This window comes from Vidua chalybeata, chromosome 1 (genome assembly GCF_026979565.1).
Source record: "Vidua chalybeata isolate OUT-0048 chromosome 1, bVidCha1 merged haplotype, whole genome shotgun sequence".
NCBI lineage: Eukaryota > Metazoa > Chordata > Aves > Passeriformes > Viduidae > Vidua > Vidua chalybeata.
The window spans coordinates 118,397,950-118,412,759 of NC_071530.1; the positions used below are offsets into that span (position 1 = coordinate 118,397,950).

The following is a 14,810-nucleotide window of genomic DNA, read 5'->3' on the forward strand; positions in this document are numbered from 1 at the left end:
CGCTGGGGGAGACACGCGCCGCGCTCGCCCCTATTGTCCGGCACAGCCGGGAGCGGGAGGAGGAGGAGGAGGAGGAGGCGCCGCTCTGCCGAGGGGAAGGGGCCGGGCCGTCAGAGAGGGGACCCGGGGAGGAGGGGGAGGAGGAGGAGAACGGAGAGAAGGAGGAGAAGGAGGAGGAGGAGGAGGGAGGATGGCGCCTCCGCCCCGCCCGCGCGCGGCGGCCCGGCTGGAGGAGCAGGCACGAGCCCGGCGGACCGTGCGTGGGTCGCGCGGCTGGCGACACGCGCAGAGCGGCGTCATAACGTCACCGCTGCCCACACTCTCCCCGTCCGCGCGCACCAGGCAGGGGCGGCTCGGCGGGCCTCGCGCGCCGCGCGCATGCGCCCTGCCCCCTCCCCCTCGCGCCTTCGCAGGGGCGGGGGGCGGCACCGCCCTCCTTCCTTCCCTCCCTCCTTTCAGAGCCGCGGCGGCACGGAACGGGTTGGCCTGGGAAAGGCCTGAGAGGGCATCGAGTCCAAGCTGTGAGCGAACATCACCGTGTCAACTAGACCATGGCACGGAGTGCCGCGTCCGGTCTTTCCTTAAACACTTCCAAGGGCCGTGACTTCACCGCCTCCCTGGGCAGCCCATTCCAGTATCCAGTCACCCTTTCTGTGAAGAAATTCTTCCTAATGTCCAAGCTGAACCTCCTGTGATGCAGCTTAAGACTATGTCCTTTCATCCTGTTCCTAGTTGTCTGGAAGAAGAGACCGTCCCCCGTCTGGCTACAGCCTCATTTGAGGAAGCCGTTGAGGGCTATAATGTCACCCGTGAGCCTCCTTCTCTCCCAAGGGGCTAAACACCCCCAGCTCCTCCTCAGATTTGTGCTCCAGACTCTTGAGCCACTCCACTGCCCTTCTGCGGACTTGCTCCACTTTTCCAATACCCTTCCTGAATTGAGGGGCCCAAAACTGGACACAGTACCTGAGGTACAACGCTGCTTGGTTGAGACCCAAGGGTTCTTGGAGTCCCTGGGCCAGAAAGGTGGTAAGTGGGGGTTCGACTCAGTACCCTCGTGTCATAACATGTCATCCCCAAGAGGATGGCATGAGGTTGTGTCAGGAGAGGTTTAGGTCAGGTAATGGAATAAGGTTTTTCACCCAGAGGGTGGCTGGGCACTGGAACAGGCTCCCCAGGGAAGTGGTCACAGTGATCACCAGCCTGACAGTTCAAGAAGTGTTTCAACAATGCTCTCAGCCACATGGTGACTCTTGTGGATGGTCCTGATGCGCAGGGACAGGAATGGACTATGATGATCCCTTCCAACTCAGGATATTCTGTGTCCATCAGCCCCCATTCCCCATCCCACAGGCTGTGCCCTGACACTGGGTGAGCAGCCCTCGGGGCTGTGCTGTCACCAGGGCCAGATGTGGATTCTCTGGCTGCTCCTGTGGGAGGCTGAGCACCGGTCAGTGCAGGCTGGCCTTGAACACCTAGCTTGGGCAGCTGCTTGAAAATCAAACATGGAAAGATAGTTTTGTTTCAAAATGCATCATCCATCAAATGCAATACACTGGGGAGTTTGTATTTGCATTGGAGCCCTTGTGGTTCATTATTAGAGTGAGGAGAGGTGGGATTTTTGCAAGACAAAGAGGTAAAACCATATAATTTTTGGTAACATAAAAAATTAGGTTCCTGCAAACCACACAATTCCAAGAATTGCACTTTAAGGGAGAAAAGGAATAATCCATGACGTGATCTACTAGTCCATAGCTATGTACATCATATTAGCTGGGACACCTAGAAATAAGCTTTGCTTTTTTTTTTTTTTTTTTCTTTTTAGGACTAAGCCTCCCTTTGTCTCTCTGGAACTGCTCTTTTTTCCCCCATCCTTTCATCTCTTTTATTTCTCCATCATAAAAAAATCCTAAATATAGCATGACAGGTAAGGGAATGTTTCTGTTCTTTGAATAATATATGAAGTGCCTGTACCCACTTAAAAATCATATTTTGCAAAATGATTCATATGATTTAATTTTGCATAATACATTGTTCTTCTCAGTGCTTGCTTACTGGCAGAAAGGTTTAGATTTCACATGATAGTTGTTATTTATAGGCAATGACACAGCTTTGGAGGAACTCATTTGGAAAGAATAGGTGGCTTGTATGGAGGATTTTCATCTGTTTGAACTAGTTCTAGAAGCAAGTTGTTTTATAGATGTGGACTGATGGCCATTTCACCTTGAGCTGTGAAGTTAACAAATGCACCTCATTCTTTTGCAGAGCTGTAATCCCACCTTGTCTCATGGATAGCCAAAAGAACATATGGACACATGAGGAGGACACTGGATCAGCTTCCGTGTCTTAAGAGCTTTTTTCAGCTGTTTTTCCCCTTTTTTAAAAATGAAAATCTCACAAGCATTCTCAGTAAGATTTTATAATGCATGCGTGCAACATTTCAAGATACAATAAGCACATGGTAGTTCAAAGTAAAGTAACATACTCTCTTTTTTTCCCCCAGTAATTAAGACATGTCAGGTTTTCTTCTGCATTCTTTGACAGTTTACTCATATTTGGCCTGCTTACATTAAATCAGCAGTGCATTTGAGTTACTGATAGAACTCCACCAGCTTCACTGGTGCCAGGATTTTCCTCTCCTAATAAGTTTTCAAAATTACTTTTTGTTCTTTTCTACTGATAAAGAATTTGTCTTCTGTACTCAGGTAGGATGGATTTTTATTCTAGTCAATCTGAAATTCAATTCATCAAAAATATGTCATGTTTTTTAGGGGGAAAAAAAGTATATTCTTACTTTCACAATATAAGTAGTGTATATTGCAATCCTATATGGTCAAACTATAACTGAAGATTATTGATAGTGTGTTTTATGGTTCCTATCAGCTCTGCATACTTACCATCTGATTATTTGAAATTAGTTCTTTAAGGACACTTTAATTTTCAGTCTAACACAGAATAGCCTTAAATAACATATCCAGTGTTGCCCCTCAGATTATCTTTGATATCTAATTAATGTTACCTAAACACCTTTAGGGAAACTGAAATACATTATTATGAAGTAAGCATAGATTTTCCAGGCAGTGACGGTTTCCATAAGTGTGATGTTCTCAGGACACAAATTGCTATTTTTTAATAAATACAGAAGTTATTAATGTTAGCCCAATGTTTTCTTGAGTGAATTTACAAGAAAGACTCTTAGAGACTCATAGAATGGTTTGGGTTGGAAGGGACCCTAAATATCACCTAGTTCCAACCCCCAATCTTACCTCAGGATGACAGACAAAGCCTTAAAATTATGGGGTAAGTCACATATTTTCAGCCTAAATACGTTTGTTGCAAAAAGAATGCATATTCTGTGACTTACATTCTGCCAATTCTGTCTGTTGTCTTCACTTGCCATGCAGTAAGAGCTTATAGGAAAGGAAAGATGGTTTTATTGATTTTTGTCATAGAGGTTAAACAACGCCAAAGTATTTATTCAGAGCATTTTGTTTGAATTAAATTTCAGCCATGGAGTTCTGTGAGTATCATGGTGGTGCATGTCTGAAATGCATCAAAGGATATTATGAGGTGCCATAGTTCAGCCATGTAAGCCCTGTGTCTTGTGAATTCTTTATCATGGCAGATACAGCTATTAATTAGAATATTCAAATTTAGGGAGCATTAATAATGTTTCTGTATTTCTTTTCACATTTGCATTAATGATGTGTCATTTACACATCATTACTATTTTCAGGGTGCTGTCTAGCAAGGAAGAAGCATTACTGATGGCCGAATTTATCACAAAGAACAGCACTTGTGAAACTGGAGAGATGGAAGATCACAAAATCAGAGTTAGTTTAGTTTCCTGGTTACAGTAAAAAGAAGATGAAATCACACAGGTACTCCAGCAAGACATTCTGCAGGATTAATTGCACGGCACAGAGTGCCTCTCTGGGGCACACCCAGCTAACACTAGCAGAACTGAACAGTCTGAACAGAAGAGGATGCTTTTCCCATGTTCTCTGTACAAAATGGAAAATAAGGATCCTCAAAGGCATGATGTGCTTGTATTTTGAAAACATCCTGAGAACAGAGGAAATATTTATTTGTACAGGTACATGATCAAAACAAGCACAAGACACTTTAGCTTTTCTTCTTACCTGAAGAAGTTATGTGGTCTAAAAATCAGGGTTATTCTGCAGACAAGTAAAAAGTGTCTTTGTTTGTTACATCCCCAGTCACTGCATTTGTAGACATTGTTTTTGGCATGTCTTTGGCACATGATCAGATAGTACTTTTTTTTTCTACCCAGAGTTATTGTCTGACTGAATACTGTACATTTCCATAGGAATTTCAGACATCTGGCAGCTCAGCTGAAATGTACTTCTCTCCCTCTTTGGTGTGTTCCTTCCTTCTGCCTTGCCCTGGGTCTGCATTGGGCTCCTTTGCATTGTTGGGCAATACAACATTCTTGTCTCCTCTTTAGTTTGATATCCCCTGCACACTGGATATTTTCTGCAGAACTTTGCATCATCCTCTCAGTGTATTCATTCTTCCTGACTGTGATAACTTGCACTTGCCTTCACCTGAGTGTATGGTGGTTTCCTCAACCCATTTTTTTGGTTGTTCAAGATTGAATACTAGTCCTGTCCTTCAATATACTTCCAGACTTCCCTGGCTCTCTGTCATCTGCAATTTTAATAAGCATGCTCTCAAAACAGCTCAGCAGTAAAAATTCCATGAATGAGTTAGTCTAAGACCTGGAAGAGATCTGAAGAATGGTATTTAGTATATCCTGTCAACTCATGCTAACTCCTCTGGGAATGTTTTACAGTCACTTTTTGCACCCGTATTGCAGTAGCTTTATCTTTTCTATGGCCCAGGTTCATCATTCCTGACTTTAGAGGCTTAACCTGGAGAGTAGTTGCCTAAGGCTAATTCATAGTCAATAATTAAGGGAAAGACAGCAGGCCCTTCAAGTTGTTCTTTGAAGTTGCCTTTCTCTTTACTGAAAGGAAGGAACATGGCATAACCTTTCCCCTAATTTAAGTGTGCTTCAGTTAGTGTCTGGGAAGTCAATCAGATGAAGTGGGATGTGTGATGGTGTTTATGGCAGTGTCAGGGTGGGCTGTGGAGAAGGACAGCATCAGCAAAGACAAGCTAAATCACATGTGCTGTGTTCCCATTAGCTACAGGTTTTGTCACTCTGCTGGAGAGGTAGATAAAGTTGGTTTGACTTGTCTGGGCAGACTGCTTGTTTGCTTTTGCTTCAGTTTCTGGTATTTTAAATATTATATTGAAACCTGTTCAGAATATTTTCAATGTTTGTAATAACTTCAGTTTCAGTAAACTGACAGTGGCTAAAAGATATGTACCAATTCTACACAAAAACCAGCAAGCTGGAACAGAAAATTAAAGAGTGATCCCAGACCATTTCATGTTTTAATTTGCTTCCAGCGCCAAGAATCATCCTCTATGCTTAATTTAAGACTGGAGTTTTACTGACAAGTTGTAGCCTTCAGGAACAGGACTGACTGTGGAAACTGACTAGCAGAAGTCAGTTCTAAACACAACTACAGATGATCACAAATTTAATATGGGTTCAAAGCCAGCTTTTTCTAATTCTACCTAAGATATTATTGGGAATATTTATTTCTAAATGCACTTCTAAAAAGCTTTAGCTAAAGTGCACACAGCTTAACTGGTCTCAGCCAGTGGAGTTCTGATGATTAAATTTACCTGGACAAAAATCCTCACACTACAGTTTAAATGACTAAGGGCGTTGGTGTCAGCATAAGCTTGTGGAGAAGGCTTCTCTTTGTGTCATTTTTACATGAATAATAACAGCTGATGTGTAGAATATTTTTAATATCAGAGTGGGAGGATATGAGAACCCCAGGTGCAGTCTCCGAGGTGCAGCTTACAAGTTTAATGGTGTTATTAGAATCTGAAAATTCACAGCTTTTTATGTTGGTAATGGAGGTGGGTTTGAACCCCTATGAACAGATGTAGCAAATTCATTGCACATTCACCAGATGAATAATTTCTTAGCATGCCACTCAGTGTACTGTACCTGATAGCCTCCATGATAAACCGTAGAGCATCAATCTCCCATTCTATCTTTAGAAAATCTAATGATTTATTTTGATTTGGTTTGATAGCATTTTTTTATGTTTTATGCCTCAGTACCTCATTAAAATTGCATATCCTTTCTAAATTTCTTTACATGAAGGTGCAATTTTTAGCACAGTCTTTACAAGGATTTTCTAAAGCAATTTTGACTTTTATTTTTTAAAAAATTCTCCATAATTATGGATTAGAATTAGTTTTGGATTTGGAAGTCATGTTTAAGTTCAAAAGATTCCTTAATCTTCATGATTAAGTTCAAAAGGTTACAGCTGAACCTTTACTGGCCTATTGATATGTACTCAAGATGCTGTGTAATGTTAAAACTGAGATGATCAAATGCTGACAGAAGTGAAATAATGAGCTAAAGTTGCCGCTTACCACCCAGCTGAAGCAAGTGTTTTATTAATGTAATTGTGTTGTGTTGTTAAAAATCAAAGGAAAGCATTTTGCTGTTTATAAGTCAAAAATTAGACCTTTCTTGGGGTCCTGCCATCTTCTAGGGCAGAAGGGGCTTTCCACTTAATTAATTCTGCAGGAGGTTCTGTAGTGAAATGAGCCCACAGGAGAAGCAGCTAATGCAATTCTTGTTTAAAAAAGAATCAAGCATGAGCTTTAACTAGTCCTGGTTCTTAAAGGACCAGTGCTGGCAATAACACTAGAATTTCTTCAGACAAAGAACATTTTCATTTATGTCTGGTTGTATTAAAGATGAGCACACTCCCTTGTTGCAGAAGCTTATTTGTATGAAAATGTAGACTAGTTGCTTTTTTGTATATGCTAAAATTAATGAAAAATTTCTAGCAACAAAAGGACAGTTTAGCAATAGTCTCCCTTTGGTGTATGAAGCAAATCAGAAATGGGAATTGGAGTAACTTGCAGCATTTGCACTTCTGATAATTTGGATGACTACAAACAGGATCCTACAGTCTTTCTCTTACACCTACATTCCTCTTGCATTTTGGCTTTTTTACTATTCAATTTTATTTTTATTGAAGGGCTATTGTATGCAATTATTCCCTCACAAAGAAGTTAAGTTGAAATAAATATTAACTACTATTAGAATTAACAATCTCATTCAGAGGATCACATTAGTAGTAAAACTGCATACTAATTAGTATTCAAATAAAATTACTTCATTATATTCCAAGCAGTTATTTTTTCTGCCTTTAAAAAAAATGCTTAAGCATACTACCTCAGTTTCTCCATTAAATCTGAGCTTGCTTCAGAAATTAATCAGAATTTTCATCTTTTTTCTTCCTTTTCAGCTCATTGGTGGAACTGCTCTTCTATCAAACCTTATAGCAGTAGAAGGTAATCCCATTTAGGAATAGAAGCGTGAGGATTAAATATTTGAAGCTACTCTTGATTTTCTGCCATTTCTTGTGAATGCCCTGACATTTCTTTGTGAAGAAGAGAGTATGTCAGGGTTAGCATTAGCATGACTTCTCCTGCAAGTCTGGAAAAACATCTGTCATTCTGCCAGTCTTCTCATTAAGTACCTGAGCAAATGCAACGAGAAGATTTCATTACTTTCAAGAGACTAGCTCTGTTTTTATTTAGGTTTGTTCTTTGCTAGACCTTTTGTTTTTAACAATTGCAAAAAGGTAACTGGAATCCTGTCACATTTACAACTCACTAAATTTCTGTGTGCTTAATGCAATTAAAACTGGAAGGAATATTGCCAATATGTCAACAAAAATGCAACAAAGTGATGGGAGGGTTAGTTTACAGAAATTCCTGAACTCTTTTGTCATGACCAAATGAAAGAAAATTGCTCTTGTAAGACAAGGGCACGCTAAAAGTATTAGCTCTGATAAACTTTTATGTTCCGATAAAAGAGAGTCTGAGTATTAGGAGAACATTTTTTCATCAATTTCTTAAAAGCAGCTTTGCAGTTAATTAGAGACAAGTCTCCTGTTTTAAAAGCTGAATGGGGGACGGGGTGTGGAAGTGGAGAGTAGTGCAGTAAAGCAAAGAGGCCGAGCCCTGTAATGGTGTAAAGCACACTGGAAATGTGTTTTTAAAATACACATTTTGCTAATACACTTCATGCTAAACTAGATCCTGCTGTGCAGAGAGGCCATGCCCCTCCATCTCAGTTCTCCTGGCTGTTTGCTCCTCAGTACTAATGCTCACCTCTAGAGTTAGCCAAGATAGTTAAACTGGAAAAAAATTACTTTTAGCCCCACCCTCCTTCCTTGCCCCCCATAAAACATGGGACCAGCCAAACAGCACAGCTGGTTCAAGGTGCAGGTATATGTAACTAGCAATGGGAGTGCCCCTTTTGGAGTCAGCCTACATTCAACCACCTCAACTGTATCATAAAAACTCACCTACATGGTGTAAATCAGCATTATGTAAGGAGTTACTCAGATACCATATAATTAAAAAAGTGGTTCATTTTAGAAAATCTAGTTTTAAAATCTCACAGAAATATATTCATTGGAATATGTGAGTAACATATTGAAATATATAACAGATAAGAGCAATATGTAATGTATGTATGGAATATATTACATATGTCTAATATTTATGTAATATATTTATGATACAAGATAGACATAGCAGGAATTGTGGTGAAAATATGGGTTAATTGGCATAAAGTGTTGGTGGTACAAAGCATATACTTAATTTTATGCGTGTTCTTACATGCTTTGCTGAGCTGGGATTATGGAGAGCACCCTCTAGTCATGTTAGAACATCAGTTAAATCTACATAAATCAATACCATGTCAGCAGTTTTCTAGATTAAATTACATGACTAGGAATTTGTAGACTACTTTTATACAAATATAGGCCTAAGAAAATAAGCAGCTTTTATAATGTTTCATCTTACCCTGGACTTGGAATGTTTAATATAATTCTTTAGTAAGAAATTTCATACTAAAATGTATAAAATCTGAACAAATGTACTAGTCTGCAAATTGTTCAAAACCTGCAAGGCAGCGTGTTTTGTAGAATACCTAAAACCAGGAAAAACCATGACGTCTGCTTAGTTCTATGCAGGAGGTTTTACTTACACACCCAACTTCTGAGTACACAAAATAAGTAGAAAGCCCTGTCTTAAAAAACAGAATGAATGTAAAGCCCCAATGGAAACGCTGATATTTCTGCAGACTATGAAGAATTGAGAACAGGCCCAAAAAGCTTAATTTGGTGAAAGATTGCTTATCTTGCTGTGATCTTGAAATAGATGATCTGTGGGCAAATGACATGTCGTTGCATCTGTAGCCAAAATAATCAATTCCCAGATAATGGGAGAATTTAATTTTTAAGAAGTCAGAATTAATACTAATACACTGCAAGTCAATACCATTTGCATTACAAGTGCCTGGTTTATTGCAAGATGCGGAAAAATGTACAGTGTGAAGCTATGTTCCCAAACAGTAAATAAATTCAAAGCTTAAATTGCTTTATAATTCAATTTTCAGTTATATTTTTGTTTTCTTGTCACTTTATCATGTCTGTATGCATGGATGTCCATTTGTGGAAACAATTGATGAAATAGATCTTTCTAAACACTACTTGGAAAAAATAAACAAATGTTCATCATGCAAACTTATTCATAATTGCTACTTATCAAATGTAGGGAAAAATATTGTTTTGTATGCAGTTTGTAATGATACATTAATTTAAATTTCATGTGACTTTCAAATGAAATAGGAAAAGGAAAATCTGCTATTGCCTGGCACCAGCAAAGGAGACTGTGATGTGAACCAACAGTAGCAGCATATACTGACTGTTACCAAGTAATACATAATATGGATCCTGTTCTGCTTGGATTTGACATGCATTCTGCAGAAACCCTTCTATGGCATAGATTACAAGCACACCCTGTAAGTCTTTATAATACTGCTTCATTCCAACCAAAAGTTTCTGGTGGCCAGTTTCTACTTGCTCTAAGAAGGGCTTTCGCCCTGCCTCCCAGAAAAAGCTTCACATCTTCAGATTTGTAATTTTGGAATAAAATTAACAGTGGAAATCTGGAGAGTTAGCTGTTATTTGATAGTCTAATTTCCAGTTGTTAGAACTGTAAAAAGCTTCATGCAGAAGCTGATGCAGGGTTAAACTTGGCTGGGTTACTGATGGTGCAGCAGGGCAGCAGTAGTTCCCATGCCTTCTTAAGTAGCTTAGGTAGTTTGCTGCTAGGATACCAGGGTTTGGGAATCCCTGGCTAATATTTGCAAATTGTTTTGAAATAATATTTTGAAATAACATGTAAAAGTTTGAAGAGCTGTTTTTTAAGGAAAGCAAGAAAATGAAGTAACTCACTTCCTCTGAAGTGAATCATCCTCCCCCCATCACTTTTGGGAAAAAAAAAAAAAAAAAAAACCCACTGTAAAGTTTATTGTAAGTAAAACCCATAAGGTTCCCCAGTCATGTACAGTAATTTATGGAAAATTTTATAAATAAGACTTGCAAATTATTGGGTGCTCATTTCTGTCAATCTCAACTGTGAGTTCTGTCACTGATTTATAGAGGGTTGGGATCTCACCTTCAGAATCAAAAGGATGTTAAAAATTATTTTGTAGAGTTTATAGCAATCATAAAAATCTTTATTGAATTCTGGATAATTTCCATAAATGCCAGCAGTCTCTACCTTTATAGTTATATTGACCTTATTATGGGAAAATCAGCCGACTTGAAAATAAGCAAGTACTAAGCAGTGGCCTTAATTTTAATACTGTTTTCTTGCTCGAAAGGACAGCCCGTGCTCTGTTGTCACAGCTGCCTAATTGAAATTTGATCACACAGCTGGATCACTGGTCTCGCACCAGTGACCGCTCAGCGGCTTTGGCAGCTCTTTGCTGTTACACTAACTTTTTGTTTCCCAATCATAAGCAAATTAAAGCAGGCAGCTGCAAAATCATCAATAGGTTAAATTCATTAGCTGTTCTCTCTATGAAATAAACAGGAAAATGAAGCTCTTCTTGGTCTTAATTAGTTCTTATAAAAGTTGGCAGGGAAACAAAGACATTTGTACACTCCTTTATTTTTATAAGAGACTTGCCCGAAAGAAAAACCTCAGACATGTAATTTCCTTTTTTTTTTTTTCCTCTCCTGTGCTTAATGCTCTCAGTCAGAAGCTAACCCAGCACCCTGCCTCTGAGGATAGAAAGAAAGGTGGTTTGGCAAGGGGTTACACTATGTCTCCTTTGTGCAGATCGGGGCATGTTCGGGGGAGCCTGCACAAGCTGTTTCCACAGTGATAGGCCACACTCTGTGTGTGCAGACTCCTGCACGGGTAATTCCTCTGCAGGAGAAGCCTTAGCCGAGTGCTGTGGTTCCACAATCGTTACCGCTGGCTCTGGGCCATGCCACATCACCCAGCAGTACAAATTTGATCTGGATCAGGTGTGGGCACATGATTACATTTCTGTCAAATTAGCAGAGCGCTTGGTGAGGATTTTCTGCTGCCTGTCTGCTTTTATCCTGGCTGCAAAGGAAATGCACTGGGCCGGAACCACAGAGTGTTGGGGCCTTGTGGGCAGCCGATACCTGTTGCAGCACTAATCCTGCTGGGGCAAAGGTAACCTGCCAAAGTTTTGTTGGAACTTGGAACAAATTGAATTGGAAGAGCACATTTCAACTGGAACAGCACCTTGTGTCACATCACATATCCATTAAGCTGGCAGCAGAGGCCTCCAATGTGTTTAATATATAGTTAAACACTGGCATATCCTTTAGCCACAGACTAATCCAGAGGAGTCTTAATTCTCCTTATTCGTACTATTTTCCACAGAATTTACTTGTGCTTCATGCTTGTATGGTGTTCTGGCCCCAATATCCTTCTTAAGGTGCAGCTCTGTGGTGAGCTGCAAACAATGTAAGGCTTTACTGCTGCTGAAAAGGTGTGATGTCACCACTTCCATTGCATCAGTAATGATGCCAGTTGCGGAGTGAGTCAGACTAGAAAGCTGATTTTGCTGAAAACTAAGGGGAAAAATAATAGTAAGAAAAAAAATCAGTGAAAGTTTGGACTGCTCCTTTACTGGCAGCCCTAAGATTAACTTGAGCCAACTGTGATCCCATGGGTTCAGACTTTGAGTTTCAGCTCTGACTATTTTTCAGCTGAAAGGTCTTGTCATAACAAGGTGAGAGAAAAAACCTTAAGAACAGCTGTGATAAATGGTTAACAATGAAGCTACTAATTTACTGAAATGTTAGTCTTCTGACCATTGCAAAATATTTCCAGTAGCTATGTGCATAATAACATTCATGTTTACTTTATTGGTGAAATATTTATGCTAATTAAATACATTTTTAAACAAATTTTTACTTTCTGACAGTAAATAACATTCAGGAAAGAAAAATATCTTAGACTTCTCTCTTCTCATCCATTAATCTGTAATTCCCCTACTGGGATTGCATTTTGCTTTAATTCTTTGACTTGTAACTCAACCACTGAACAGGCATTCCTTTCTGGCTCTAGATAAGATAGCTACTCATCAGCACTTTAGAAAGAATTTACCTTTCTCAGCCATCAATTAAGTGAGCATTTCTAAGACAGGGCAATAAATCCAATGTGGGGATTAATGAAGCTTTAGAGAGAAATGCTATCTCCCCTGCTGCATCCCCTCCCTCCTGAGAGCTATGTACGTAAGCAGCCAGCTTGCAGGAATTTTGGAGAGAATAGTTGAATGGTAGGTGCAGGGTAGAACCGAGGACTATGTGGGGATTTCAAGAAAAAGCTTGCATACACAAAGACTGCAGGAGATGTCAGAGGGTGAATTTTGAAAACTGTGTGAAGGAGGAACAAGTAGGGAGAACTGTTTGGTGCTGAAGAAATGTTGTATTTGGTGGGGAGGACAAAAAGCAAGTCTTGATTCCCAAAGAACAGGTACTGTGAAGATATGGTACTGCTGTTTCCTAATATGTTTCTGGTAAAATAGCCTGAGAAATAGGTCAAAGTACTTATTTATACTGTTCAAGCCAATCTTCCTGATTCTTTGCTGTAGCTGATTAGGCCATGCTAAAATGAATAACCTTGCTACCAGAACTGTGGATTTGTAAATTTACTGTAAGAAGTTGTAGAATACTGCCTTAAAGCACTACAGCTGCTTGCAAAGTAAATTACCAAGACACTGCCTTAATAAAAAATTTGGGAATTCTCTTACTCCACTTTTACTCAAAGACCTAGAAAACTCATCTCTGAGTTGTCAAAGCTAAATAAACTTCCTAGTCTTTGCTTTTCAGACAGTAATTTAATTTAAAGATGGAAATATTATTGTGATTTACATCTTAGTTAAGGCTACCTCCATAACCCACTTTAAATTAGGGAGGATAGACAGAACTTTCTCATAAACCACGATGGAAATAAAATTCCTGGTGTTTCCTAAGTAACTTGTTGAAAAAAGTTAAGTCTATTACTTTTATTTAAAACATCATGTTAGGGGCCTCTAGTTTAAATTGCCAGGAAAAAAAAAATGTTTATATCATGTCACTTAAGTAGTCTGCCAAGGCTTTGAATTGAATTTACTGGAATGAACAAGGAAGTTATAGGTCTGGATTGCTTCTTTGTTTCAAACTGACCACGTAAAGGCATGAAAAATTTAAATATGTAACTGACTGTTCATTTAAGGCTTCTGCTTCTTGAGTTTGCTACTTTTTTTCAGTACTTCAGTTAAAGATATTAAAAACCCAAGTTATATTTAAATTGAAATATTCTATGTGAATAGTAACAGAAGGTCACAATATGTTCAGAGAATTCAAATATATGAATGTTCTCTTATGAATACTTACTTCATGTATAGATGGAGTTGCAGATGGGTTACCAGATGGAATACCTTCCTTCAAATATAGCTCCATGTATTTAAAAATGGATGCAATGAAATCATATTATTTAAATCAATTCTGTTATTACTTTTGAAGCCATAATGACAGTAACTATTCTGTAACAGAGAAATGTGGCAAGAGGAATGTAACTTCTTGCTGTAAAATTGTTGGGCTTGACTGACATCTTTTTAGATGTCTCTGAAGAAGGGACCTTAATCCAATGCTTTTTTCTTTGGGAAATTGCTTGAATATCTAACAGCATGCAGTAAAGTTCAGACAGGGCACTAGATGTCCAGGAGCATGTGAAACAGAACTGGATAAAAATAAATTACAAGAAGAGCATTTGGGGACATAGCAATTCAGAAGTACTCTTCCTTCTTAACAAAAATCAATCACCATGCCTTAACCAGAGGCCCAGCACATATTGGCAGGAGCATTCTTTTTTTTTTTTTTCACTGCCTCCATTGTTTTCCTTTGACTATCTTGCTTAGCTGGATGTTACAAATATTGATATCACTAGAGCATAATATTAAAATATAAAACAGCAGAAAAATCCTGCCCAGAGAGTGAAAAACTAGAACACGCTTATGTATATACCCTTTCTGAATCCACATATTATCAGCCTACCATATTTCACTTATATCCTCATGCTCTACTTGTGTTGAGTCTTCTTTTTCCAGACTGCCATTCATTCACCAGTGAAAAGTCATCAGCTAGCAAGAGTTCTTCTTCCAGTATCCTCACCTGCCTTCTTTCTCTTGACATGTCTGGTCAGTCATCAATATAAATTCCAATATCCTTGTGACCACCTTTTTGTTGAACAAGGCATAGAAATTAGCAAAAAATAGTAATCATAGCAGGGAGGTTTCGGGGAAGGCAACCAAGGACATCTAGAGCCAGTTGCCCAGAACCATGTCCAGGTGGCTT

General features: G+C 39.2%; 1 protein-coding gene across 10 annotated transcripts in view; it reads left to right on the top strand.

Annotated features, from left to right (window-relative positions):
- Positions 1–403: 403 nt before the first annotated feature.
- DNAJC5B (DnaJ heat shock protein family (Hsp40) member C5 beta) overlaps positions 404–14,810 on the top strand; it is a 58,613-nt gene continuing 44,206 nt past the window's right edge. For 4 of the 10 annotated variants that reach the window (XM_053960507.1, XM_053960499.1, XM_053960488.1 and 1 more), the window contains exons 1-6: positions 404–1,026; positions 1,823–1,924; positions 2,263–2,406; positions 3,734–3,878; positions 7,374–7,419; positions 9,771–9,943. The gene's annotated coding sequence lies outside the window, so the exon portion shown is untranslated. Of the gene's footprint in view, positions 1,027–1,822; positions 1,925–2,262; positions 2,407–2,625; positions 2,703–3,733; positions 4,094–7,373; positions 7,420–9,770; positions 9,944–14,810 lie in introns of those variants that run through there. The other 6 variants (XM_053960494.1, XM_053960512.1, XM_053960529.1 and 3 more) reach the window with 6 other exon arrangements.